The 25,872-nt window shown below is 36.1% G+C and overlaps 1 protein-coding gene and 1 long non-coding RNA gene across 2 annotated transcripts in view; both read right to left on the bottom strand.

The window, feature by feature from the left end:
* The window catches only part of LOC131482770 (cTAGE family member 9-like), a 565,689-nt gene that overhangs the window by 514,836 nt on the left and 24,981 nt on the right, over positions 1-25,872 (bottom strand). The gene's annotated exons all lie outside the window — the stretch shown is intronic.
* LOC131482782 (uncharacterized) lies at positions 9,657-24,445 on the bottom strand. The gene is made up of 6 exons (XR_009247275.1): positions 24,383-24,445; positions 23,815-23,850; positions 19,941-20,002; positions 10,533-10,634; positions 10,221-10,281; positions 9,657-9,699 (listed from the first exon to the last, which is right to left on the bottom strand). It is a non-coding gene; the product is annotated as an uncharacterized LOC131482782 (long non-coding RNA).

Genomic DNA, 25,872 nt, shown 5'->3' with positions numbered 1-25,872 from the left:
TTGGCATTGTTTTTATGACCACAGAAAATATTGTATTTTAATTTCAATCACATATTCAAAAATAAAAGCAACATGATAAATCTATGCTTGAATAAGATATAAAGATCAATAATATATTTTCATTTAGACAAAATAATGTAGCTTATTTATCTATCAAATTGTATTATCCTGAATATCTTTGTCTCCTAAAATGAAAGCTTACTCTTCAAGAGTAGCTTAAGTTTTTTTTTTTTTTTTACAATGGAAGCCTGACATTAAAATGTTCATCTATTTTAGCACCTTTTAAGAAATCAAAATTAATTTGACCATTTCTTTATTAACTTCTACAAAACAATGTAAGTGTTCTTTATGTAATTTGTATTAATCTGTTTGAAACAATGTATGGTTCCTATTATAAAGTTAGGTCAATTGACTTGCATGTCAGACCAACTATTCCTCATGGATGTGCTGTATTAAATGGACCACATCATTTTTTATAAGCCATTCATTTTTCTACTTTGCTTATTAGAAGATGAAACCTGAGAAAGTAGAAAATGTGCAGAAATCTGGAGTGAGGCATAGTTCCAAATAACGACAGATTCAAAGGATTTCTCCCTAATGTGTCTACTCAGAGGACTAAAGCTGCAAATCAACTAGCTACTAAGTAAAAATTACAACTTCAAAGATCCTGAAAGATTAAGTTTGTTATTCAGACCAAAAACCTTACACACAAAAGATTCATAGCTCCTTCCAAGCTGATCATTCATTGTGCTCCCAATGTGCAAGAGGACTGTAAAGTGGGAAGAATTAATAGGAGTACACTGAAGATGGAGAAAAATGATAGAAACAGGTAATGGGCAAAAAGATAAAAAATGTACTATAGTATAACCTCTAAGAAAAATGTATATATGTGCAAATATGTGTATATATCTGATGTCATACAGCTCTTTTTCCAAAGGTAACTAACTCACAGTAAGTGTAAGGAATCTGTGTTTTCCAGATGTATATTTTAAATATTATTTTAAGAATGGGATGAAAATACAAAGGAAAGTGTTCCAACATGATGGCTCAATTGGCTCCAACCTCCCCTTTGATGTGCTGGGATTCCACAAAAGCACTAGTTCTTTCATAGCTTCATTTAGCTATACTACAAAGTTGGAATCCCATTTCCACAATTACCATTGAGTTATGTTATTGCCATTTTAAAGGTTAAGGTATGTTCTGACCATTAACTAACTTAATTTATGTTGCTACCAGACAGAACTGAATCAAACTTTGTTCAAAAAATAATTATTATACTTAAGTTAACATAGAGGTTAAGCAAAAATGTGCTGGATATAGTTCAGAGTGGTAGGAAGTTTAAGGGGACATGCAGTTTGGTTTTGTTTAGTTTTTAATGGCAGCATGCTTTTATATGTTTCAGTTGACAAAGGTTGCAAGACAGAAGCACATCTGCGCCATTTATGAAGTGCTTCTGATTTGCAAAATAGAAAACACAAAATATACTCTAGGGCAACAGAAACTACTTTTGATTCATCAGTGAATAGTCAATTTATACATACTAATTAAGCAATTTTTCTGTAAACAACCAAAAGGTCTACCATTTTGCAAACTACTCTGAAATAATGGTTATCCTTCTAAAGTAAAATTCAATGATAAAAATCAAAAGTAAACACTACAAAAATAACAATTATTAAGCGTGCAATATTTCATTCAGTGTGACTGACATAAGTCCTTTACAACATATTGAAACATTATTTACCCTCCCCAGGACTTATTCATTAGATTCAGATAAAAATTTATTCTATGTGGTTTCCCCTTTCCAATTATGTTGCTGCTTCAAATTTGTAATAATTTGATATTTTTAAAATACAGAAAAAGACTAATTTTAATGAAGCTTGTCTCCCCAAAATGAATTTTGTAACTTTTTAAGGTTATTAAAATGTGATTCTATATAATTATAAATTTGTTTTCAATGCCACAGAAATTGAGTTAAGCCCCATATTTTAATTACTTACTAAAATAGTTTGAGATCATTAAATATGCTAACTCAACAAAGAATGGATAGAGACATAAAATACATCTTACGATAGCAATATAAAATATATCTTATAATAGTCCTCTCTTGCTTTAATTATTGCAGCCAGACTCAGATTAAGCTTTTCTACCTTTTAAATTAAAAGCCAACTATTTTAATTCTCATGTTTAGGATAATTACTTTATGAAAATTCAAGCATTTAATTCAATATGCATGAAAATTTAATATGCATCTAATATATAAACAATCTAATGCTTTTCCACTTAAGGACTCTTTAACTCATATCCAAAAGCTAGTAATAACTAACATGTCAAGAATTTGGTTTTTAGGGCCCGGCGGCGTGGTCTAGCGGCTGGAGTCCTCGCCTTGAAAGCCCCGGGATCCCATATGGGCGCCGGTTCTAATCCCGGCAGCTCCACTTCCCATCCAGCTCCCTGCTTGTGGCCTGGGAAAGCAGTTGAGGACGGCCCAATGCTTTGGGACACTGCACCCGCGTGGGAGACCCGGAAGAGGTTCCAGGTTCCCGGCATTGGATCGGCGCGCACCGGCCCGTTGCGGCTCACTTGGGGAGTGAATCATCGGACGGAAGATCTTCCTCTCTGTCTCTCCTCCTCTGTGTATATCTGGCTGTAATAAAATGAATAAATCTTTAAAAAAAAAAAAAAAAAAAAAAAAAAAGAATTTGGTTTTTAAAGGTCAAAGCACTGATCATTTATCATCCTCCGAAGCCCCACTGAGAAAGGAAAACAGAAATACTTTCCATTAGTGCTATGGAAATAAAACCTCAAACCTTGTAGTTCAAAGGAGAGCTTAGAACAGAGCTTTCATAGTTCCCGAATCTAAAATATTTCTAAATAATCAAATTAGTTTATAGTAACATAAATTAACAATCAGAAATATAAAGATTTAACATGTATTTTATATCAGGGGTTGAACAGATCTTTCATAGTTCCAGAATCTAAAATATTTCTAAACAACCATATTAATTTCTAGTAAGAGAAATTAACTATCAGAATATGTAAAGACTTAACATGTATTTTATAAAGGGGTTATAGTGTGCAGAGAAAAATACTGTACCTCTGTTAAAGGTTTTAGCTGGAAGTTTAAGCACATAAGGGTCTTTTTGTAAAGTTTCCAACTCACTTTCAGATAAACTGCAAATAGAAAAAAGCAGCTCTAAGTTACTTTTCCAAGAGAAACCACCCATACTTCAAAAAAATTACCACTGCCATAAATTAGCTACTCTAAATAACACAGTATCTTTTTAAAAGCAGATCTTCTAGGATTATTCTGATCAAAACACTCTTTCATCTCTCCCAGTATTTATCTTGGGAAAACCAATATTTGTTACTGAAGGATAGTGTGTTCTACTGAAGCTTGGAATTGCTTTAATTCCACTTCAAAATAAGACTACCATGAATACTGTGACACAGAGCCAAATTACTGAAATGGAAGAGCTTATCAAAGTCAGCCGATCCCAATCCATCATTTTGCAACTGAGCAAGTTGTTTAAATGAAGTATAAGAAATGACAAGTGCCAGGATTAAAACACAAACTTCATGGGTCTGAGAAACGTAAGCTTTTCATTGTAACGTGACCCAGTGGATCACAATGGTAATTTATTTTTTAAATCAGCAATTCTGTAAAATCTTCCTACTACTTTATTACTTAAACATTTTATATTACAAATGTAACTTCTAAAAGAATCTTCTTAGTTCTTGATCATCAGAGCTGAAACAAACATTAAAAATTCAATTGCTGAGAGTAGAAAAACAAGCAAGAATGCTGAATATTCAGCACACTATGGTAAGAAATCAATTCTGGTAAAACAAAGACCATTCTCACAGTACACTTATTTTCCCCCTTGTATTGTACATCACATGTTTATTCTCCCATCCAGCTTAATATTGCAAAACAATGTCAATTTATGCAGAAAAATGAGGACCTGAGATAATAAGATTGCTCTTCACAAATTTATCAAAAGATGTTGATATTTGGAGCATAACTGTGTCACAGCTTCATCCTTTACATTTCATCCTTCTGACTCCAGCATCTCTGGCTTGAAAACCTACTTTTTTTTCTATACATGTCTGTGCTGCATCTCCTGCAAGACAGTGTGAGTTTCTCTTCAACATGGGCTCCAGTGGGGGCTTGGAGGAGAGTGGTATGTGCAACTTCAAGTTCCATGTGCAGGGAGGCATCTCTACAAGCGAGTCACTTGACTGACAAGTGAACAGATCTAACCACATCCATGGGGAAAAACGTGGTTTCCAAATCAATAACCCAACACAAGCTGCTGATTCAGGACCATATCAATATGAAAATGTGAAAAACATGATTTTATACAGTTATATCACATAAGTCTCCTCCAAGTAATAGTTCAGGAACCTAAGTATTTCATCTGGAAAAACACTAGTAGATACTTCACAATCAAATATGCCAGATTCACTGGAAAACTTGTTACATGTCCTTATGACAGAATTACCTAATTAATAAAATAATGCAATAAACTTTTTAAATGTTAATACTAAAATACTCACATTTGCATATCAGCAATCATTTCTTTCTTTAGGTCACTGATGTTTCTTTTAGCAGTAAAAGCTTCCCACTTAAAGACAACAAAATATTATTAAAATATCTATGCAAAAAATAAGCAAATATCACAGAGCAGAAATGTATCAGCCAATGCACATATAATTTTAACCAATTCTAAGTAAAACACATTGTATTTAAGAAATTATTGAAAAAATAAATGAGTTTCAGGTAAGCAAATGACTTGCCAACAAATGGTGCTCTCTTACGTAAGATCAAGAATTGTTTGGCCAAGTAATCAGCTAAGGGCTATGTAAAAGGTTGCAAGCTTCAAGCAAAGGAAAAAGACTTAGAGTCGTAGAGCTTGGAAAGTTTGGTCAGTTACCTCAAGGCAATCATCTCTAGAGAAAACAAACTGCAATTGTGTGAAACCATAAAGGTCTTAAGATACTTTTAAAGCTTGCTGGCAAAAAACACACCTTTTAATATAGCTGATATGATCAATGTCTGTTGGACTTCAATGAAGCCCACAGAATTCTATACATCATGTTACATTTGTATTGATAAAAAGCTAAAACTCAAAGTATGTTATTCTTAGAAAACATAGATTACATGCATTTTTGTGGAAGGCAGAAATGTCCAAAAAAACCCAAAGATTTACTAGCTTATTCATATAAATGTAAGTACTGTCACTTGGTCTATAATGTTTTAACCAATTTTAACCTAGTTTATTGGAAAAAATGAGGAAACAGAAATTCCTGCACTTGATAGAGCAGGCAAATGTCTCAGCAAAGGGCCGACAGTGCGGTCTGCATTCAGACTGCCCTTTTAATGGATGTGAGTAGGAGGCCCTGCTTCTCCCCTGATTTCCTTGTGTGGGAAAGTGTTGGTGGGGTTGGGGGAGGAGTTTCTGATGTGAAATTCTCCCAAGCAAATCCCTCTGGACAAAACTGTTGGTCTATAATTTTCTACAAGTTAAAAGAACACATAGTATGCAGCTTTTCACAAATAAAAGGAAATATAATATCAAAATATATCAAATTTATATTTGCCTAAAATTTAAGTACATGCTAAAAAGAGCAAAGGCCAAAGAATAGGTCACATAAATATTTACAAAAATGATACCTTACTTCTTTGTAGGCCTTGCTTTCAAAAAATAGTGCATGTGTAAAATCTTTTCCAGTATGTAATGATGTCATCAATTTTTACTAAAAAATTATACCAAAACAGATTAAGAAAATACATAACATATTAAACTGTTAACAATGTGGAAACACATTGTTTCAAAATGCTTTTCTGTACTTTAACACATTTGCTTGTTAAGTAGAAGAAAAAATTGAATCACTGGTAATCTAGTAATATTAAGGCTATATATGAAAAAAATCTATACAAACTAATGGCAAATTCTTGAGACTATTTTATTATGAAAGACAAGGAATCAGATTTTTTTTTCCAACACCTGTTCACTCCTCATTTGCCATACAGCCAGAGACAGGCCGGACTAAAGAAGAACCCAGGATTCAATCTGGGTCTCTCACACAGGTGTCAGGAACCAAATTCTTCAACCATCAGCTGCTCTAGCCTAAGGTGCACATTAGCAGGAAGCTGGATAAGAAGCAGGGGAGCCTGGACTTAAATCAGGCAGCCCAACAGAGGACCAGGTATCCTAAGCAGCATCTTTACTGCCACATGAACTGAACACCTAGTTCTGAGTCTACAGCTTATTCTCAAAGGTTAAGACAAATTTCAGCCAATCACTATGTTATACTTCAAATCACTGTGTTCAAACACTGAGCACTCACATCTACAAAGCCTTCTAAGAGGTTTGCTGACGAAAAAGTGGCATTCGCTCATTCATGGAACTTGAAACTATCTCAGGGTAAAGACACAAAGAATGATCACAGTAAGGGTTGTTGTTGGGCCTTGAAGGCAAGCTGCCACTAAAGACAGCCATGTCCCACATTAGAGTACTTGGGTTCAATTCATGGCTCCATCTCCTTGTTCTGGATTCCTGATCATGCACTCTGAAACAGTGGTAATGGATTAAGCATCTGGATTCCTGGCCATCTACATGAGAGATATGGACTGAGTTCCAAGCTCTCAGCTTCAGCCACAGCCCAGCCACAATCATTGTGGGTTCTCAGGACAAAAGCAGTTATGTGCAGGATTTTTTGTCTCTTCCTCCTTTTTCTTCTCTCCCTGGCAATTCTTACACAAATAACATTTTTTAAGATTCATTTATCTTTTTAAAAAAGATTTATTTATTTTTATTGTGGAGTTACATATACAAAGAGAAAGAGACAGAGAGGAAGATCTTCCATGCAATGATTCACTCCCTGAGAGACCACAATGGCTGGTGCTGTGCCAGTGTGAAGCCAGGAGCCAGGAACTTTCTCCAGGTTCCCACATGGGTGCAGGAAGGCAAGGCTTTGGGTCATCCTAGACTTCCTTCCCAGGCCACAAGCAATGAGCTTCATGGGAAGTAGAACTGCAGGGATTAGAACTGGTGCACATATGGGATCCTGGCACGTTCAAAGCAATGACTTTAGCCACTAGGCCACTGTGCCAGACCCTTTATTGGAAGGAGTGAATGAGTAGACAGAAGAGAGAAAGTTCTTCTGACCACTCATTCGGTCCCCAACTGTCCCCAATTGCCTAAGCTGAGCTCATCCAAAGTCAGGAGCCAGAAGTCTCCTTCAGCTCTCCCACATGGGTGTATAATCCTAAGGGTTTTGGATTTACTGCTTTGTTATCCCTGGCCACAAGCAGGGAGCTAGATAGGAAGTATAACAAGCAGGTCATTAGCTGTCACCGTTATGGAATCCTGGTGCATGCAAGATGAGAATTTACTCAATGTTTATATCCTTGGGCCCTCAAATACTTTACAACATTTTCTTTCTCTCTCTCTCACATACTCACACATACACATACACACACAGACATACACATACACAAATTAAACATCTTTCACAACAAAATGCATGCAAATGCGGAACATTCAGTTTTAATAATCAGTTTCCAAAAGACATGTTTTCACTTTATGGAGTAACTAATCTCGGGGATGAGGTCACAGTGATCCTCTGCAGCAGAAACAATGGAGACAAACTGATAGTAGGGGATGTCAGTTTATTTGAAAGAAGTCACACGCTTATAAAGAGTAGGAAAACGGGCAGGCAGAAAGGTGGTCCTGACAATACTTCCACCCAACCACGATACTGTGACAGGCTGCTAGATATGCCTGTCTCTTTGATCCCTCCAATAAAGTTGAAGGTCAGGAAGCACAGAAAGCTGGCTGTGTCTCAGGGCAAACTCTTTACCTGCTGAAAAGCAGGATGAATGTAACATTTGACTTCCTAGAGTTGTTTATAAAGGAAGTCCTAGCACAGTTCATTAAAGGGGCAGAGAAGAGAGACTGGGATTCAGCTCATCATTCTTGCTGCATGTCCAGTGAACAGGCCAGCTTGAGGTCTCAGCCAAGGATATGGTGTGTCACATACCTGTGGCCTCCAGCATGGCCTTAGCAGGCAGAGATCCAGGGGCAACATCCCACAAATATACATAATAACAAAAATAATAATATATTTTTGAACAAATACTTATTGCCTTTGTCTAAACTCCTCGTAAACAGCAATTTTTCTACTTAACATATATTCAAATATTTATTTAAGGAAAGGGAAATCTTGCACATTTAAAGAAAATGAAAAGATTGAAACAAAAATAAGAAAGGATGAACAATGCAGGAAAGGTAAAGGGGAACTTTATCATGTTCTTAAAACCATATATTTGAAAACTATGAAATATGTAAACTATGTGGAAGATAAAATTTTTAAAACATTTTAAAAAGATCACAGCACTTCTGCCCACTCATTCAGTCCCCAACTGTCCACAATTGCCTAAGATGAGCTCATCCAATAAATAAAAATAAATAAATCCTTAAAAAAAGGGTACCATCTGATTGAAGGTTAATTGTGTCTATCCCTCCCTCCACTTGTCAATTCGATATATAAACATTACAAAGTTTTCAAAAAGTGCATGTGCATGTATATATGTATGTATGCTCATGTGTTGGTATATGTGTGTATATATGTTTAAGAGTGCTAAAAAAAGTTTATCCAATGACAGTGATATTGAGGATGACTTTATGGCACCTTTCTGCATCATCTGAACATTGGTTGTTATAGTTATTTAGGTGAAGATACTAACAAATGAGCTCAAGACCTTTGCTTTATCTCCAAAATCTAACAACCGGTGTAACTGAGTCAGGACAATGTAAATAAATATATACCACTCTCATGCTATGCTCCACTCAGACTTGCCTAACATCTACACGTCTTCAGGTAACAACAATGGTAACACGTATGCCTAATCATGTCAAGCACTTGACAAACATCCATATATTTCTTAATCGTCACAATAAATCAAGAAATGAGTACTATTAGTATCTCTACTTTATAGGTAAGAAAAACAGGGAATTGTCATAAAGAGAGCATACAACCAAGACAGACTGATTTCAGATGCAACACATTTAACTACAGGGCATGATGCCTCTACCTCCCTGTGACAGGCACTCCCCAGTAGACAGCTACTGTCAACAGCTCTATCTCTGCTCTTCCTTCTAACTGCTCAGAGTTTACAGCCACTTCACTTCCTCATCATGCAGTTCCTCTGCAGCACAGACAACGAGTTCTCCAGATGATTCTTTTCTTAATTTGTACCAACACTCAGAATCACTTAATAGAACTCTCAGTTCTAGCTCTTTTTCTAATCCCATTTGTTTTACAAATGAATAAAATGATCCACAGAGTTTTCTGGTTCTTCTAGATAACAAGGGGCAATCCAATGTTCCAAAATGTACATGCATAAACAGGAGCATATACACCAAGTTCCTCTAAACCCCTAGCAGAATACAAGTTCTTTCTGAGGTAGGATTGTGCTGAAAGTAGACTGAATAAATAACCGTGATGTAACAATGCATTATTTATCAGAGGCACATAATTTTACTATCTTTTTTTTTAACATAGCGCTTTTCCACCAATTGCCATGCCTAGGTTCTTGACAGAAAACCAAAATTTAATTAAACACAGACAAAACATTTAAGGCAGTGTGAAACTTACCCAATTGATTTGTGCTTCTTTGTCATAAGAAAGTATCTAAAAAACAAAAAAATTCAATGTTTTTATAATATAAGAAGTACATTTATCATAAACACTGGAAATACCTGACAAATTGAAAAAAATACTTCAAGCAACTCCAAAGTCACAAACACCTCTAATGTAAACCTCAATGGCCATATTATCTATTGTGCTTCACATGTAAAGGTAATTAACGATTTTAAATGGTACACTTCTACTTTATGTTCTCCTGGAATAATTGTCCAGAAAAACAGATGTCTTTTTCACAGATAACTATCCTGCTTTAATATGAGACCCCACTGATGTTTTAAAATCTTTCCTTTGTTGAGTGCAATGTGTTTAATTTTCCAAGCAGATACAATTCTAAAATTTTTTTTATCTCGCATTATTTGAAATCCTGAAAATGTGAAAATATCTCTAAACACAAAAGAAACGCATACAACTGGTCAATGTATTCCATTTCTCTTTCAATCCACATAAACACACTGATAATAAAAAACTATATGAATGAATGAATGCACACACACACACATACATACCAATCTTTGGGAATTACGAATGGTTCTATCCATTTCTTGCTCAAGATCTTCAACTCTTTTTCTATGAACAAAAAGTAATTATTCGACTATTAATATGAAATTACGGGAATATACTATTTCAAAATATTAATTAAAACACCAAGAGAATTGCCTGATAAAATTGACTTCATAAAAGCACACTATAAGAATTAAATGAGAGATCTGATTTTTCTTCTTTCACTAATGTTAATATTGCTATCATTTAGGCAATCCTTTAAAAATAAAAATGAGTTTTAGACATGTTACAGCCACAAAACAAAAGGCATTTAATACCTATAGATCAAGATTTCTTTTTTTGTATAGTTGCAGACTTCATCCACAAGTGACACATCAGCCCTTTGATCTAGCTGGCAGTTTTCCTCGACCATCAGGTACCTTAAAGCAAAAGTGAAAATTCATAATATATTCAAGGCATGTCATAAAAAAAGACTTATATGCTTTTAACTGTACCACAACTGGAGCCTCCCATAAAAATATCCATAATTATCACTGCAAACACAACATGAAAACTAATATGCAAGCATTTCTGATATAGAATTAACATTACAAACTCAAATTTCAAAGCAACACCTCTTAAAATAATCTTGCTATCACGAAAGTCTCCAGAGTTGTGTATGAATTTGGCAGGGTAGTAAGATTTAAAAGATAAAAAAAAAGAAATTACACGTACACATAATATTCATTTAGACTCCTATATAAAGCAGCATTATATTTGTTACACTGGAGTAAGCCACAATAAACTGGGTTGCAGTCATTTTAGATTGGTGGTTAATGATGTGGGAATCCCACATGCAGTGCCTCAGCCAGGCACAGCCCTGGCTGTTGTAGCTATCTGAAGAAATCAACCAGCAGGTGCAAGGTCTCTTTCTCTCTCTCTCTCTCTTTCTCTCCAATGCTGACTTTCAAATAAGTAAATGAATACATCATTTTCAAACCAGTTTTTAAAGTCTTGACGAGGCTTCCAAGTCAGACCAGAAAGCAACAAAACTATATTACACCCAAAGTAAATTTTGCCTTACAAAATTATATTACACCCAAAGTATAATCAGTGCTGCCTATTTCTATTAGTGTGCATACTGCTTGCAATGATAAGTACTTATGGAGCCCTTAGACTGCACCAGAAAATGTCTTAAAGCCTGATCTTAAGGACTGAACAGGGATACAGAGGGTTCTAAAATTCCTGTTGAATAAAAATGCAAATGAAACAGAGAAACGAAGTCAAGCCTTGTGGCACTGAAAAACAAGGACAAATTCTGAAAATATACTTGAACTAGTATACTTATCACGTCACCAGGTAACACAAATGTTTGGGACCACCATCACATACACTGTCTGACACAAACAACAGTATGCAATATGTGACTGTGATTTGATCCAGTTGCAGGGCTCACAGATAGTGGTTCTTTGATACTACACTATCCATCTTGATTGATGTAATATTTGAAATCCCAAACAGATGACTCTGGACCTTTATGACCTTTAGTGAATTAACTATGGAACTCAGGGGCTCAGTAAATGTTTTATATTCCACATACTATATTAAATGCCACTTAGGAAGCATTTCACCATATCAGGTGTTGTGCAAGCATTAAGCGATGGTAGAAGCCACCACATTTGGAAGTACATGAAACTATGATGACCATGGATATGGGAGAGAAGAATGTTTTTAAAGACAGCATAAGGTGCAGACAGTCAGAAATCCTTTGACACCTGTCCCTCTAGAGATGAGGCCTTTGTACACTCTCCTTGGTTTTGAAAGGGCCTACTAAAGTATCAATGCAAAAGACACCCTAATGATATGACCAATACATGATTGTTTCTTACTTCAAATATTTAAAGCAGCACACCTGACTATTATGTTCTTTCATTTCATTTTCTCCAGTATTAAATTTGGAAATGTGTTACTAAAGCACCAAACTGGTAATGAGAAATAGACAGCCAGCATATAGAAAATCAATAAAGCTAAAATACACCATATGTTTTCAAGAATTTAAAATTAACATTTTACCTATACTATCGATTGTATTTGCACACTAAATGGTTACTAGCAGCAACATCCATTAAATCCCATTAGGAAACAGTTTATGGGCAGGAATGACACATTAGTATTAGTATCAATTCACAACAATCCAATTTTGGGGGTGTGAAATCACTGAAAGAACACACATAGTCAGGATCACCTTTTTAAAACAACAAAAAGTACCATTTCCTCGAGATTGCATAACACCAGGATTAAACTCAGTAACTTACAAAATGCTTTTGCGCTCTCTTCCAATGATAAATTCAGAAGAATGTAGTGGGGAAACAAGACTGAGGAATGGATTACGGATACATTATCTGAGAGGGAGAATCATTAACCAGGGTGAGGCATACAGACTTGGATCCCAGGAAATAGGAGAGCCCAGACCAATAGTAGAAACACATCTGCAGACTTGTGGACATGGGAAAGCAGAGGAGAGATTGTGGAGCAGTGGTGCAGTGACCAAGTACCCCAGTGGCAGTTAGTGTTCAGCAATCACAGATTCACCAACAGCCTTGTTGGAAGGGAAGTTCACCTCAAGTTCAAGAGTTGAATCCAGGCAGAGAACTGCCCATTCTGCTGATACGCTTGATTTCACCATGAGCAGAAGGTAGTGACAGAGCCCAATCAGTCAGGTGCATAAAAGGGTGGATTTGATGGCTCAGACCCCCACCATTGTCACATCACGTGCCTTTTTGTGTACTTGAAGAAAGGATGTGGGACTGTGGTTGAAGATCAATGAGAGCTGTCTATGCACTGAGCCAGGAACAAACTAATTTGTGGCTCTATGTATTGCGCTGGTTCCATAAAGAAAAGAGTACTGACTAGGCATTCTACATAATCCACCCAATATAGCTCTAGGTAGTCCCAGATCTATCAACTAGAAGGCCCAGACTCCAATGAGTGCCACATGGGTTGCCATTTGGTGTACTGAGGATAAGGCTGAGCAGCTGAAGAAACAACAGTGGCTTGCAGTCACTGAGCCAGAGAAGAATTCACTTCCAGGGCAATGCATTGTACTAGTTTCACAGGGAAAATAATAACAAAATGGTATATCATAGGTTCCACCCAAAATAGATCTTGGTGGCCTTCAGATCTAATGGTCAGCAGGTTTCAGCAAGAGCAGTACTGCTGGCAACCCTGTAACTTAGGATAGCTGGTGACTCTTTACTCACAAGCACAGTTCTACCTGAGAGTGGGAAAAAAGGCTATAGAGGCAAAGGTGAAGCCATAGCACAGGATCATAGCGGGGTAGAAAGTGGAGAACTGAGAGCTGGGGCTACAGAGACCATGGTGGAAGTCTAACACAAGAACTTGAGACTGAAATTCACTGGAGGAAGTAGCACAGGTGACTGTGAAGAAAGAATCAGGTACTAAATGCAACAAGGAAAATTGACCTGTAGACCAGTGGGCAAACAGCTTAGAAGTGTCCCCTAAGGAGAGGTATCTGCTTGCCAGATGTGCGATGCTGAAAAGCAAAAGAAGAGACAGAGGCACAATGAATAGTACTGATGTCTCCCCTACAAAGGAACCTCAGAGTTAACTGAGGAAGAAATCCCAAAAATGGTGAAAAAAGAATTTTTAAAAATGGTATAAAGAAAAACAGCGAGAAGCAAAAACAGTATTCAAGAAACTTAAGGAATAAGTCTTACAGGCAATAGCAATGCTGAAACATAATCAAGACAAATAATTTAAAATGAAGAACACAATAGAGCAAATTAAAAATTCAGTGGAAAGCTTCAATAATAGAATGAGGCAGAAGAATGTCAGAATTGAAAGACATTTTCTTTAACAATGGGGACAGAAATTAAAAATCTGGAAGAGGAGAAGAGTCAAGCTAACAAAAATATTCAAGAATTAAGACACACTATTTTTAAAAGATTTATTCTTATTGCAAAGTCAGACACACAAAGAGGAGGCAAGACAGAGAGGAAGATCTTCTGTCTGATGGTTCACTCCCCAAATGACCGCAATGGCTGGAGCTGAGCCAATCCGAAGCCACGAGCCAGGAGCTCTTCCGGGTCTCCCACGTGGCTTCAGCTCCCAAGGCTTTGGGCCATCCTCAACTGCTCTCCCAGGCCACAAGCAGGAAGCTGGATGGGAAGCAGGACTGCCAGCATTAGAAGTGGTGACCATATGGGATCCTGGCGCATGCAAGGCGAGGACATTAACCACTACACTATTGCACTGGGGCTAAGACACAGTATTAAAAGGCTATATAAGAATTATGGGAACTCAAGAATGTGCAGAGACACTGGATTTAAAAATGTATTCAATGAAATAATAAATGAAAACTTCCCTAATATGGAGAAAGAATTGGAAACAAAATACAGGAGGGGCACAGAACTCTCAGAATCTTTGACCAAAAGTGATCTTGGCCAGGATAAAAGATAATCAAGTTCTATTCAGTAGAAAACAGAGTAAAGATCCTTTAATATGCAGGTGAAAAAAGAAATTAACATGCAGAGGCAACCCAATCAGCCTCACCACTGACATCTCATAGGAAACTCTACAGGCCAAAAGAGATGAGTGATATATTTCAGATTCTAAAAGGAAAAAAAAATGTAAGCCCAAAATGATGTACCCAGCAAAGCTTTCCTTTGTTTTTGAAAATAAAATTCTTCCACAATGAGAAAACCTGAGTTTGTCTCTTCCAGACCTGCCCAAAAACAATACTGAAAGTTGTTCTATTGACAGAGGAAACGAATAGCATCTGCCCAAACCTAAGGCAAACATGGAGCATATCCTAATAAAACAAAAGACTAAATTGAACAATGAACAATGCATTGTTAAAATGACAACACCAAATTACTACCTATTGGTATTAACCCTGAATATAAATGACTTAAATGGATCAATAGAGTGTCAGTGATTAACAGGCTGGATCAAAAAGCAAAACCCATCTATCTACTGCCTATGGCAGACATATCTCATCAACAAAAATAGATGCAAACTGACATGAATAATATTAAAGGAAATGAAGGATACCACACAATGAGCAAGGAATCCATCCATCAAGAAGAGATCATCTTATTAGTTTATGATATTTGTTTGTCTCTAATTTTATTTTTTTCCTCTTTTGTTTACTTTGCTTATCTTGCTACAACACTGTCTTGTTAATCTTCATAAAAAAAGGTACTTCCCTGTTGCAATTTGTAGTTTCTTAGTTTCAATTCTATTTTTCCTGTGATCTTAATCATTTCTAGCTTCTTGATCACTTCTTATTTTTCTTTCTTTTTAAGATTTATTTATTTTTATTACAAAGTTAGATATACAGAGAGGAGAAGAAATGGAGAGGAAGATCTTCCGTCCGATGATTCACTCCCCAAGTGAGCACAATGGCAGGTGCTATGCCGATCTGAAGCCAGGAGCCAGGAATCTCCTCCAGGTCTCCCACATGGGTGCAGGGTCCCAAAGCACTGGGCCATCCTCCACTGCTTTCCCAGGGCACAAGCAGGGAGCTGGATGGAAAGCAAGCCTGTCAGGATTAGAACAGGTGCCCATATGGGATCCCGGGGCGTTCAAGGCGAGGACTTTAGCCACTAGGCCACTCTGCTGGCCCACTTTTTTATTTTTCAATAAGTCCTTGAAGATACGCTAGGTCATTTATTTGAGATATTTCTATTTTTTTGTAAGCCCAGATGTTATAAATTTCACTTTTAATACTCGTTTTGCTGCATCTCATGGGTTTTAATATTTTTATTTTTATTTTCATTTCTTTCAAAAACCTTTTTCTTATTAATTTCTCAGTGACATGTAGGTCATACACTAGCAACATTTTCTTCAAGAAGGTTTTTGATTTTGTTTTCATTTATTCAGTGACATACGGGGCATTCAATACTTTGTTGTGAGTTGCATTGTCAGAGGTGAAAAGTTCATTTATTTATTTTATTATTTTATGGCATAGTACCACAGGCTCTGGGATTTCTCTATCCACTCTTCTAATCCCATACCTGTAGAATATTTTTCATTTTAACCTAACAAGAATAGCTCAATGTTTTCTAACACTGCAGGTACACCACAAATCTGCCATTTTATCCACATTATTTTTCATGTCCTGAAAATCCCAAAACTTCCATGATAATTTGCAATTTTTTTAAAGATTTATTTTTATTACAAAGTCAGCTGTATCAAAGCTGGAGATGAAATGTTGCAACTATACAATAAATGAGCACTAATGTTTTCCACCACTGTCCAAATATACATGGTAGGCTTGTCATTATTTGCACTGGATTTATTATATAAAGTCAACACAAATCGTGAAATATGGATTGGGCATTGTGGTGTTGCAGGTAAAGATAACATCTGCAATGTTGATACCCACATGGCTCCTGGTCCTTGTCTGATGTTGCCCTTGAGATCCTGCTCCCTTTCAATTTCTGGGAGAAGCTGAAGGTAGTGGTCTTAATTGTTTGTACCCTAGCCATCCACATGGAAAAATCCACTTGAAGCTGCTGGATTCAACTTCTCACTTCCCTATTACATCTATCTGTGGAGCAAACAATTGCATAGACATTTCTGACTTGGGACAGTGCAGTGTGCTTGAAGTTATATGGCACAGGGAAAAGCAGTCTGTAAATCAACCAAATGGAAAAAAAAAAAATCTTTGCACAATATACAACAGATAGTGGAATAACATCCAAGATTTACAGAGAGCATCAGATACTCAAGCAACAGCCAAACAAACAACTCCATTAAGAAATGGATGAAGGACAGGAATTTGTCAAAAGGAGAAATTCAAATGGCTGGACGACATATGAAAAAGCGTTCACGCTCCATAGCCATTAGAGAAAAGCAAATACAAACCGTACTGAGGTCCCACCTCACTCCAGTGAGAAAGACCTACACACAGAAATCTACTAATACCACCACTCATAAGATTGAGGGAGAAAGGCACACCTGCTCCATTTTGGTGGGGAGAGTACCTTGTAAAGCTACTATGGAAATCAGTATGGAGAGTGCTTTGGCAAGTGGAAACTGATCTGCCATATGATTGAGGTATCCCACTTCTGGGAATATATCCACATGAATTGAAATCGGAATATGAGAAGGTGACCTGCATACCTATATTTACAGCAGCATAATCCATGATAGCAATCATATACTAATAATCTTATATCCATAGAAACTGCGATGGTTACAAAAGTGGTATATTTACTTCATCAAAACATATATACCCATAAAAAATAGTGAAAATCTACCAATAGCAACAATCTACTATTTGTAATTGGAGAGGAGAGCACTATGCTTAGTGAAATAAACAAGTTCCAAAAGGAAAAGAATACAATATGTTCTCTCTGAAATAAGGCAATGTTATGCAACTACACAAAACAAATACATATATTGGTAAACAGATGAGTGTATATATATATGTGTGTGTGTGTGTGTGTGTGTGTGTGTGTCTTTTCTCGTATATCAACTGCATAATGGAGACTAGAATACTGGGAGTGAATAAATATTCCTGTATGCGTCTCCTGAATAAAAGATGGACTCCCACATGGGTAAATTCCCATTGTGCCAGGATATATATTTTAAGACAGAATGATGGACTTGTGACTTCTCCTGAAGGACTATAACATTGTGAACCTAGGGGAGAAACGGTTAGGAGGAATGGGGAAAGAGGAATGGGAGAGGATGGGAGACTTCTTAAAGCTGAAAGAAAAATCATCACAGAAAACAAAAAACCACTAAAATAGAGGAATAAGGTTTATAAGAAAACTGCCAATATTCAGCAATAGAATAAATACAGAATTTACAATTTAGATCCTTAAATTCATGCCATTTATATTCCAATATTCAATGACTAACAATAATGAATTGATGGTGGAGATTACATCTATTCATGGCAACTAGGCTGTGCATGAGCCTAATGAGAAATCCCAAGGCACTAACGGGTCACCATGGGGAGGTGCTTCTCAAGAGAGGGCAGGTAGGTTACAGAGGCAGAGTATGCTTCACATCGCTCTCTGCGTCCTTGTCTGCTGTGTAATGAATGGGCTCTCCACTGTTCTCCACCCTCACCAGTTCTGGACTCAATTTTGCATAGCCTATCTAGAGCCTGTTGGCCAAAATAAATCTTCCTTCCTAAGCTATTACTAGTCAGTACTTCAAATAGTCATTAAAAGCTTACTAAAACACAATATAAAACCAGAAGTCAAGGATGGCTTGAGCAGTCACTCTGATCAACCAAGCAAATGAACCCTCTTTGATGAGTCAAGGAATACTTGGCAGTGTGAGAGGAGTTAGACTGGGTAGTAGTAAGTTAGAGTATTCTTGGTCCTCAAGCCATTTTTACTCAAATATAAAAGATTATTTCCCCCCACCATTTCTTGGATTCACCAGAACTTGTCTCTTCCAAGGAACAAAGGTGCTTTAGCGTATCAATTCCTCAACCTGAAGTATCAGTCACTATCTGGCCAATGTGTGGGAGGGCCTCAGACTGGTCTCCTTATCATTGAAGGACTGGAGGAAGTAGTACTCATCGCTAGGAATGTCCAATGTCTGACACCTGTCTGGTCTTTTGCCCCAAAGCCAGATACCAGGGGGACCAGGAATTTCCTTTTTTCCTTGGAGAGCCCCTTTGAAGTAAACCATTAAAAGATGCTTTCTCCACCATTAATATGGGTTTCTTTTTCCATTTTTCCTCCTGCCACTATGGCAGAGGACTAGGGTCTCTTTTTTCTCCACTTCTCCTGCTACTCTGGCAGGAGGTAAGGGTCCTTTCTATCTCAGAGCCCCCTCCCGTCACTAGGACGGGAGTTTCCTTTCTCAACTTTTCTAATAAATCTTGCTTTAAAATTAAATTGTATCCGCACGAAAATTCTTTCCTATGAGACAAGAAATGAGGTTGCTGCTATACTCAGGGTCAAAAACCCAACAACAGCAGGAGCAATCTACCCAAGAAAGTTGAATCAGTGATGTGTGTGCAATCAGAGATGCATGTAAAGAATAATGCAATCATGCATGTCCTCTTTATTTCCCTGACCTGCCCTGACAGTATCACTATATTTAAAGCAAAAATATACTGAATATTCACATAATAGAAATAACACTGCCTTAGAAGTATAAATATTACTTCAACAGTTCCCCCCACCCCAAATAGTTTAGGATCAAATAATATCCCAAGAGATGAATGAACAAATTCAATCAGAAACTGAGAATATCTAGTAATCACAAAAACTGAATGTGCAATATAGGACTAGAATTTCCAAGCTTTATTTCATTCTGTTTATTGGAGCTATCAACATATTTTTTGTTATTTGTGAATTTTTTTTTTCATTTTCTTTATACCACTTAGAGAATAATGGAAATATCTTTGGAATTTCACTTTCAAAATGCACAAATTTTAATTGCCTTTTCCACTTGGTTTGGATATTTTTGATGTGCTTTCAAAATAATGACAATGAACTAGCTACCTAACTTCGTTCATATACACATCAAAGATGGAAAACTTTAAAATTTTGCAGGAAAGCTTTAATCTTTCAAATAATATTCCAGTGACCCAAGAACTTAACAACAGCCACAAAATGAGTAAATACTTCAAAATGAAATATGCAAGATTCACCATACCCTTTCCTATTTACGCTTACAAAAAAATTAACTATTTCATAAAGCAGAATAAAGTAGCCAAAGTTTTCAAGTGTTATCACTGATATACTTACATTTTCCTTTTATTTTCTTGCTTCAAGTCATTCAGGCTTCTTTCAGCAATACAAGCTGCCAACTTAAAGATATGCAAACTTTAGATTAAAATGAGCAACAGCATCTTAGCGAGAGTGTACAGATATCATAGTCAATGCACATATCATTTTTATTAAAAATCTTATCTAAATAAAACATTTTCATTTTAAGGATTTATTGAAACAGGAAATGAGTTAGAGAATAATGTGAACATAAAACTGAAGCCAATTGTGCACTTGTAAATGAATGTTAAGCTCCCCATGTCAGATGAAGGATGTTTGATTAATCAAGAAATATTCTATGAGCTATGACAATGGAAATAAGAGACCCAAAGTCATTATCAATGGCAGCTTTGCTTATTTGCCTCAAGACAATCATTTTTAGAAAAAACTCCCTATAATTCTGTGAAATCATAAAGATTTAAAATAGTGTCACAGCCTGTGGCTAAAGGCTATTTTTTTTAACAGTTAATATAATCAAAGCATGCCACATTTCCGTTAAGTACATACTATTGTGTAAATACTAACCCATTTATTTCACAAAAGATAAAATTTAGTATGTTACTGACAAAAAAATTACACAACATGGTAAATATCAACCATATTCAATAACCACAAAAAATTAACATGAAAAAGTTAAATGCATTCTGGGGAATATGGAGGTTAGATGCAGTATTTACCTAGAAAATCTGACTAACCAAACTATCAAAATAAAGCAGTTCGTCACATAAAGGTTGGTAAAATCACTTAGTACATACTTTCGTAATATACAACTGAAAATCACACAATTCAAATTTTCACACAAGTAAGGACACACAATAACAAATTTATTATTTAACTTATGATTCATCAAATGGTAGAAAGGAACTTGGCCAAAGAACAAACATTCACAAATTATTTGTAGTACTTTCCATCCAAAAAGATTACATATAAAAATCCTTCCCCAACACAAAATGATGTCATCACTTTTTTTCTGAAAACTATGTCACAATCATCCTGTTATTACAATCACCAAATTTTTGAACTAATAATAATATGGAAACAATGATTTCTGAATGTTTTGTATAATACTGTAAGATAGCTACTTGTTAATTACAAGGCAGAAAACTATATAGGCAATAGACTACTAATATCAAGACATGGTGCCAAAAATAAATACATACAAAGTCACAGCCAATAGTTAAGACTTCTCTTATTCTTTTATCTGAATGGCAATGGAAACTTTTTCCATACACCTGTTTACTCCTCATCTGCCACACAGCCAGGCAGCCCAACAGAGGACCAGGTATCCTAAGCACCATCTTTACTGCCACATGACCTGAACACCTAGTTCTGAGTCTACAGCTTATTCTCAAAGGTTAAGACAAATTTCAGCCAATGACTATGTTATACTCCAAAACACTGTGTTCAAACACTGAGCACTCACATCTTCAAAGCCTTCTAAGAGGTCTGCTGACGAAAAAGTGACATTCGCTCATTCATGGAACTTGAAACTATCTCAGGGTAAAGACACAAAGAATGATCACAGTAAGGGCTGTTGTTGGGCCTTGAAGGCAAGCTGCCACTACAGCCATGTCCCACTTTAGAGAACTTGGGTTCAGTTTATGGTTCCATCTACTGGTTCTGGCTTCTTGAACACACAAACACTGGAAAGCAGTGGCAATGGATTAAGCATCTGGATCCCTTGCCACCTGCATGAAAGACATGGACTGAGTTCCAAGCTGAGCATCAGTAGTCTCAGAAAATTGCACAAGTAGATTAACTTTCAGAGATCTAAACAAAATGATGACTTCGCTTTTGCATGCCTATTTCTCTCTCCCTGCCTCTTTCTTTTTCCACTTCTTTCTCCTTGTCTTTCTCCACTGAATTATTTTTCAAGTCTTTAGGCTCATTTCATGCACACATATAATGGAACAGCAGTCACACATTAAACTTTGTCTTTCACAAAAATATTATGGAATTGGTGACCATTACGCATACTTGTTATTTCTGTCACCAAGAGACATTTATTCTTTCCCTAATTTTGCATAAAAACATACAGAGTGCAACAAATATATAGATATTTTGTTATTTCACTATCATGTATAGCCATGGTCAATTCTCCTGAAGAACATTAAGTGTCTAATTATCATAGGCTGCATTATTCAATTAACAAACGAAAGGTAAAGCTTATGATTGTAAAGAAAATGGGAAGTATATAATTTTTAAAACTAAAGCAAAAATAACAAAGTAGGAAGGAGAGAGGAGACAAGAATAATGTAGAAAGCATATTTTAAAATCATGCATGTGAAATATATGAAATTTCTTAATTTTGTGTATGTGAATAATACATTTAAAATGACCTCAATAAAGAACACTGTATTCACCACAGCACATGAAAGAGACTACTATGTAAGTTTAAAGCAAATAAAGTTAATCCAACAGGATGGAACAAAGCAGTGGTCAATGAAGAAAGTAACAGTTGAAATTATAAAGGTAAAAAAGTGGAAAAAAAGCAAGCTTAATCAAATGTGTAGGTGCTTTCAAAGTATCCACACATTATTTAATGTTCTAGGAAAGGCAGATTTACAGAGAGAAATGAACAGAGAACAAAAGATCTTCAATCCAGGGTTTTGCTCCCTAAGAAGTACAATGTCCAGAGCTGAGCTGTCTGAAGCTAGCAGCTAGGAGCTTCCTTACAGTTCCCCATGTAGGTGCAGAGTTCCAAGGCACTGGGACAACCTCCACTGCTTTTCTAGGCCAGAAGTAGGGAACACACTTTCTAAATGTTTTAACATAAAGTCACACGTACTAAATAAATATTAAATGCAAACTAATAGAAACTGTAAAAGACAAGAATCTAAATCATTATACGTCCTTGGGCTGTTTTCTCATCTATAACATCTGTAATTATAAAATCCAATTACAGATATTAAATGGATTTCATAACTATGTATGCAAAATACTTTCAAGTACTTTGCCGAGTATAACAGGAATTTTAAAAATTAGCTTTAAAAATTAACATGTATAAGTATTTAGAAAATGGTGAAAAATGGTGAAGAAAAATGAATCTATAATGATGCTAGCTCATTCACTAATGAATCTTCACTTGAACTCTGGAAACCAAAACAAACAGAATGTCAGAGAGGGGAGGGACCTGACAGTCAACACACCACTCTCTCATTCTATGCTCCTCTCAGACTTGCAAGTCTTCACTATAATAGCAATGGTAACACCAGTTAACACTGACTTAATGCTTATCAGTGTCAAGCACTTGACAAACATCCCTGAATGCTGTCTCCACCTCCCTGTGACAGGCACTCCCCAGTAGACAGCTACTGTCAACAGCTCTAGCTCTGCTCTTCCTTCTAACTGTTCAAAGTCTACAGCCACTTCACTTCCTCATCATGCAATTCCTCTGCAGCACAACTAGTTCCCCAGATGACCCTTTTCTTAATTTGTACCAACACTCAGAATCACTTAAGAGAACCCTCAATATTACAACTAGAAAGGGCTTTAGCTAGCTCTTTTTCTAATCCCATTTGTTTGACAAATGAGTAAAATGATCCAGAGACCTTTCAGGCTCTTCTAGATAAAAAGGAGCAATCCAATGTCCCAAAATGTAAATACATAAACATGAGCACATGCCCCAAGTTCCTCTACTTTGGAAGAAGAAAAATACTAAAACAAGACTGTGAGAACAACCAGGATACAACTTAGAATTTAAAGCTCACAGTAAACATAATTCCATTATTGATGCAAACAAAATTGGCCAAATCTTTTACACACTACGTTTCATAAACTTAACTCCCCAATGTTAACTCTTTGAATGAAATACACAATTTGAAGAAGATTAAAAAGGGCATTTGTAACTTACCCAATTATTGTGGGTTTCTTTCTGAACAGAAACAATCTGAAACAATGTGATTGAAACATTAGTTTTCTTAAAAAAAAAAAAAAGCATATCTATTGATAACAAAGGAAGTAACTCACAAGCTAAGAAACAATCCAAGAACACTTTCCGTCAGTAAACACCCTTTTACGGAAATTTCCATCATCTATTGTAAGTACACTTAAACACAGCTAAAATTTATACAATAAATTTTTACTTTATTCTCTCTGGTCACTAATCAGCCACAACAGGAACTATCAATTAACAGATAACTGACCTGGCTGAATGTGACACCTTATCAGTGATTTAAAATCTACTTTTATGTCTGCAATGTAATTCCACTTTTCCAAAGAAACAGCAGACATGATGACCTTTAAAATTTCTTATCTCATATTCTGTGAATCACTGAAATATGGAAGTATCTGAAAACCACATGTAACACCTGAAGAAAGATATAAAACTAGTAAAGGAATCACTTTTCCCTTTCTATCCAACATAAATTCACAGGAACAAGTAAACGCATGTGTGCACACACACACAGGCACACACCTACCTCTTCCTGGTAATAATGAAATGTTCTTTGAAGTTCTATTTCAAGATCATTGATTCTGTTTCTGTGAAGAACAAAGAATTACTCCAATATTTAAATGTAATCAAAATATTGAGTCTTTATGCCCATTTAAAAAATACTAACATTAATTCTGTTATTTATGCTAGCCTAAAACAAAGCTCAAGATTTATACTAAGTGTAGTATAGTGTATATTTGTATTAACATGAACAATGTTCACAGACTTACCCTTATATAGCTATCTATAATCTTAATATAATCATAGGATATTAATGAAATCCCCCATAAAGTTCTGGTTACCTTAAAAATACTAGTAAGATAGAGCAGCACCATGAGACCATGGGCTGTACCTACTGCCTGTGTCACAGTAACTCCATACTGGCAACTGTTCTAGTTCAGCTGCTCACATAAATACCAACACCCAGACAATGTTTCTGGGAATGTGGAGGATGAGCCTGATGCTTGGCACCCTTGTATCATGTAGGAAACAAGTGAAAGCTACAGGCTCCAGAACTCAACCTGGCTCAGCCACGACTGTTAAGACCATTGAGAGAGTGAACCAGCAGATGGAAGCTTCACTGTCTGCCTTATTCTCTGTTGTCTTTTACCTTTTCTCACACTCTCTCTAATTCTGCATTTCAAGTAAATACATCATTCCAAGTTTTTTTTTTGTAAACATTAACCTTAATCTACCTAAATAAAAAGTACCAAAACTCTCCATATACAGACAATTCTTGCCCTTTGTCTCTAAGCTTTCCACTATCTCCTTAGTCCAACGGAAGAAGGATTCAAGGCAAAAACTAGATTTAATATGAAGAAACTTGAACTGACAGACAAAAGTGTCCCACTTGTTTCTAGATCCTTTAACATTATTTTCTGGAAATGAAATTTAGATATGCTTCATCCACAAGACTAAAGGCATTTAATACCTATACATCAAGATTTCTGTTGCTGTATAGTTCCAATCTTCATCAACAAGTGACACATCAGCCCTTTGATCTAGCTGGCAGTTTTCCTCGACCATCAGGTACCTCAAAGCAAAAGTGAAAATTCATAATATATTCAAGGCATGTCATAAAAAAAGACTTATATGCTTTTAACTGTACCACAACTGGAGCCTCCCATAAAAATATCCATAATTATCACTGCAAACACAACATGAAAACTAATATGCAAGCATTTCTGATATAGAATTAACATTACAAACTCAAATTTCAAAGCAACACCTCTTAAAATATTCTTACATATAATACATAAAATATTCATCCAGACTCCTATATAAAGCAGCATTATATTTGTTACACTGGAGTAAGCCACAATAAACTGGGTTCCAGTCATTTTAGATTGGTGGTTAATGATGTGGGAATCCCACATGCAGTGCCTCAGCCAGGCACAGCCCTGGCTGTTGTAGCTATCTGAAGAAATCTACCAGCAGGTGCAAGGTCTCTCTCTCTCTCTCTCTCTTTCTCTCCAA

The sequence above is a fragment of the Ochotona princeps genome, chromosome 20, assembly GCF_030435755.1.
Source record: "Ochotona princeps isolate mOchPri1 chromosome 20, mOchPri1.hap1, whole genome shotgun sequence".
In the NCBI taxonomy this organism is placed as follows: Eukaryota; Metazoa; Chordata; class Mammalia; order Lagomorpha; family Ochotonidae; genus Ochotona; species Ochotona princeps.
Note: the sequence above shows the minus strand (reverse complement) of the source record. Positions and strands in the feature narration are given on the sequence as shown.